The 5,000-nt window shown below is 42.4% G+C and overlaps 1 pseudogene; it reads left to right on the top strand.

Moving 5' to 3' along the window:
- LOC128687160 (zwei Ig domain protein zig-8-like) overlaps positions 1-5,000 on the top strand; it is a 158,081-nt pseudogene that overhangs the window by 136,452 nt on the left and 16,629 nt on the right.

Genomic DNA, 5,000 nt, shown 5'->3' with positions numbered 1-5,000 from the left:
GATCAGTAGTACACAGAGAGATCAGTAGTCGGAGTGATAGTAGTACAGAGAGATCAGTAGTATACAGAGAGATCAGTAGTGCACGGAGTGATCAGTAGTACACAGAGAGATCAGTAGTATACAGAGATCAGTAGTGCACGGAGTGATCAGTAGTCAGAGAGATCAGTAGTATACAGAGAGATCAGTATACAGAGAGATCAGTAGTCGGAGTGATAGTAGCACAGAGAGATCAGTAGTATACAGAGAGATCAGTAGTACACAGTAGTACACAGAGAGATCAGTAGTATACAGAGAGATCAGTAGTATACAGAGAGATCAGTAGTGCACGGAGTGATCAGTAGTACACAGAGAGATCAGTAGTATACAGAGAGATCAGTAGTACAGAGAGATCAGTAGTGCACGGAGTGATCAGTAGTACACAGAGAGATCAGTAGTATACAGAGAGAGAGATCAGTAGTAGTATACAGAGAGATCAGTAGTATACAGAGAGATCAGTAGTGCACGGAGTGATCAGTAGTACACAGAGAGATCAGTAGTATACAGAGAGATCAGTAGTATACAGAGAGAGTGATTAGTAGTACTGGGAGTGATCAGTAGTACACAGAGAGATCAGTAGTATACAGAGAGATCAGTAGTGCACGGAGTGATCAGTAGTACACAGAGAGATCAATAGTATACAGAGAGATCAGTAGTGCACGGAGTGATCAGTAGTACACAGAGAGATCAGTAGTACACGGAGAGATCAGTAGTGCACGGAGTGATCAGTAGTACTGGGAGTGATCAGTAGTACACAGAGAGATCAGTTGTACACGGAGTGATCAGTAGTACTGGGAGTGATCAGTAGTACACAGAGAGATCAGTTGTACACGGAGTGATCAGTAGTACTGGGAGTGATCAGCAGTACACAGAGAGATCAGTTGTACACGGAGTGATCAGTAGTGCACGGAGTGATCAGTAGTACACAGAGAGATCAGTAGTACACAGAGAGATCAGTAGTGCACGGAGTGATCAATAGTACACGGAGTGATCAGTAGTACACGGAGTGATCAGTAGTACACGGAGTGATCAGTAGTACACGGAGTGATCAATAGTACACGGAGTGATCAGTAGTACACGGAGTGATCAGTAGTACACGGAGTGATCAGTTGTACACGGAGTGATCAGTAGTACATGGAGTGATCAGTAGTACACGGAGTGATCAGTAGTACACGGAGTGATCAGTAGTACACGGAGTGATCAGTAGTACACGGAATGATCAGTAGTACACGGAGTGATCAGTAGTACACGGAGTGATCAGTAGTACACGGAGTGATCAGTAGTACACGGAGTGATCAGTAGTACACGGAGTGATCAGTAGTACACAGAGAGATCAGTTTTACACGGAGTGATCAGTAGTGCACGGAGTGATCAGTAGTGCACGGAGTGATCAGTAGTACACAGAGAGATCAGTAGTACACAGAGAGATCAGTAGTACACAGAGCGATCAGTAGTACACAGAGAGATCAGTAGTACACGGAGTGATCAGTAGTGCACGGAGTGATCAGTAGTGCACGGAGTGATCAGTAGTGCACGGAGTGATCAGTAGTACACAGAGAGATCAGTAGTACACAGAGAGATCAGTTGTGCATGGAGTGATCAGTAGTACACAGAGAGATCAGTAGTACACAGAGAGATCAGTAGTGCACGGAGTGACCAGTAGTGCACGGAGTGATCAGTAGTACACGGAGTGATCAGTAGTACACGGAGTGATCAGTAGTACACGGAGTGATCAGTAGTACACGGAGTGATCAGTAGTACACGGAATGATCAGTAGTACACGGAGTGATCAGTAGTACACGGAGTGATCAGTAGTACACGGAGTGATCAGTAGTACACGGAGTGATCAGTAGTACACGGAGTGATCAGTAGTACACGGAGTGATCAGTAGTACCCCAAATAGGAAATGCTAGGAGGATTCTGGGAATGATAGTAAGGAGGGCTGTGAGAAAGGTCTCTGGGAAGAGATGAGGAAAGGTGGGGAGACATAAGTAACAATACTTCACGCTCCTGTGTTTGCTGTAAATCATGTAAAAAAAGCTCCACCTCTGACCTAAGAGGTGAAATAACGCTGAAGTCACGCACTAGATGGTTCTCTGGAGAATTATTCCAATGTGGGCGTGGCTCTGGGCGTAATGTGAGCATAAGTGTGGGCGTGGTTGCAGTGTCTGACAGATGTGATGAATGGTTTTGAAAACAAACCCTGCAACATCATGGGATCTTGTTCCAAAGATTTCTTCAACGTTTGTCCAACCTTTGGACGAAGATCTACTTACACAAGTGGAAGGTCCTAATGTGATCCCGCCTCCTCCTGCTTCGACTCACCTGACTGCAGTATATAAGCCACCTCTCTGGACCTCTGCTGTACTTCCTACAAGAGTGATGGACGGAACACATCGATTCCAGGCTGAGGGCCTGATTACCTCAAACTCCGTCTCTCCTTACCCATTTCTACTTTGTATTGGACTGATGAAGCCACTGTGTGGCGATACATTTCTTCAATAAACATTCCCACATGTTTCATAAGTGTCTCAATTTTTCAAGTTTCCAGGTGTATGTTAATTATTGCGTAGGCAGTGGCTGAGTACCCGATGACGTTCTTCGAGTATGGGACTGTGGTTTCTATGTAGAGACTATGGTTGTATAATAAATATTGCATTTTATGGTTCAGGTTTGTGGACTCCTGATCCTCGGGTGTTGCTGGGACCGTACGAGGAAGAAGCACCAAGAAGGCTCACCAACGCTCGATTCCTCACTGCTAATAATACCATAACTACCGTCCAAGTTGGCGCTAACGCCGCTCTCCGCTGCCAAATTAACGATGTGGCCGAACACGAAACAGTAAGTGACATAGGTAGCAACTGCGGCCCTGTAAATCACTCGTAGACAACCTCACACCCAGTCGGGACCAAGAGATAGTTCTTAACCCCCAACAAACTAGGCAATTACACCTTCAATACTGCACCGTAGATCTGTGCTAATTATATCACTTTTGGCACTGTTACACTGAAAAAACTATCTTTCAGCCAGTGGTTGTTTTGCATATTTATAAATTTAAATAAACAGGTAAATATTATATCATTCATAAAACCTAAGTCAGAAACCAATTCTAACGTATTATATCTCAATTCTATGCCGCCTGTTTAAGAATAACTTAATTTTAGTTAGGGTTATTTAAAAACCAATGAAATATATTAATTTACTGCTGTTCAGAATGCTAATTTATTGAACTATAAATTTACATTCGGGTTGTTTGGCCGAACAATGCTCCACAAATAAGCCAAATTGGCAAGTTGTGGCAGTACAGAACGACATTGCATTGCGGACCTAAAATAACGACAAAATGATGAATAAGACATGTGCAACACGTGTATCTTTATTTACGGAAAAGTTTCGCCAACTAGTGACTCCACGCCGCTATTTGGCGACATGTGTCCATAAATATACCGTGGTGTTGCATGTGTCTTATTCTTCAAAGCACGACCTGAAAATATAAATGAAAATCTTAAAGGATTACAATGGATGATTTACATTTAATTTGGTTACAGTTTTCATGCAATTATGATAAAATTACTATACGATTAGAGAGTAGTTTGTTACATGAGTGGTGGTGGCCGACAGGTGTCGTGGATCAGACGCCGGGATCACCACCTCATCACTCTGGGGAGTCAGACCTACAGCAACGATGATCGCTTCCACGTCTCCCACTCACCCCCCTTCAAGGTCACCCCGGGCAAGGGCAAGGTGAGAAGGCTGGCAGGAACGAAGGCGAGCTGGCCAACTAAAAGGGCTTAATATAATTAAATGTTATGTTATTATAGCATATTATTCTGATTCATAACAAACTCACAAACTGGAAATGAAAACTGGCGGATGTTTCGGCTCTTCCTGGACCATTATCAAGCCATAATTAAAAAAAGATAAAGTCAGGAGTCCGGTTAGTGTGAGAAATTCCTGTTAAGAATATGTCTGAGAGACTTTAAAAAGACGGCGACTATGAGGGGCTAGAAAACGAGTAAATAATTGTAAATATGAGATAGCTATGACGCCCAACATAACAGAAAAGAACGCCGGGTGTGTCATCAAGTTCAGGACTTATATTTTTGTTTTTCAAGTCTTTCGAAAAGGAAGAATTTTGTTTCCTCAGCATATTGAAGAATGTAAAAGAATCAGGATAAACAGTAAACACCTGAATTGTCGGTGGTGGGAGAAATATGAACCATATTCCTTCGATGTTGGTTGACTGAAAACAAAATTAATAAACAGGATGAAGGATATTTTTGTTGTAATATTTTGTCCAGTAAAAATGTAGACAGATAAAGTGCAGCTGTCTTCTCTGGAGAAGTGAGTTTAAGAGATAGTGGACAGAATTAATGAAAGCAGAAATATAACATAGAATGAAATACGAATAACTGAAGTTTCGGAGTTGGGAAATGAGGATCAAAGTGGTGATGCGGAGGAAAAGATAAATATGGAAACCAACTGTTTAAGAATGTCAGAAGATAAAACTGAAGAAATACTGAAGTTTGCTGGCCCATACTTAGCATTTCTTATCTTAACAAACTGTAGATAGTAGGGTTATCAGTAATTGTCAACTCTGATGTTGATAGATGGAGCAAGATTGTTAAGAGTAAGAAACAGGATAGTAAGAGATTAAATTCACGACGCCAGATATGAAAGACGTCGTCACCATTATCGTGACTTGATAATGGAGTCCAGGAGGGACCGAAATGACGTAAAAAGTTGTAAATTGTTGTAGCTATGTTACTGTGATGCTTAATTAATCTGGTGCTGATCATTGTATCTCGCATCTCTCCTTCTCCACCACCACCACCACCACCACCAACGCTGCTAACACCACCAAACCACCACTTTCAATGCCATTGCTACCGCCACCACCACTACCACTACCACTAACACCTCCAAACACCATAAGTCTATCTCCACTCTACTCTATTTTTCGA

Source organism: Cherax quadricarinatus, chromosome 40, assembly GCF_038502225.1.
Source record: "Cherax quadricarinatus isolate ZL_2023a chromosome 40, ASM3850222v1, whole genome shotgun sequence".
In the NCBI taxonomy this organism is placed as follows: Eukaryota; Metazoa; Arthropoda; class Malacostraca; order Decapoda; family Parastacidae; genus Cherax; species Cherax quadricarinatus.
Note: the sequence above shows the minus strand (reverse complement) of the source record. Positions and strands in the feature narration are given on the sequence as shown.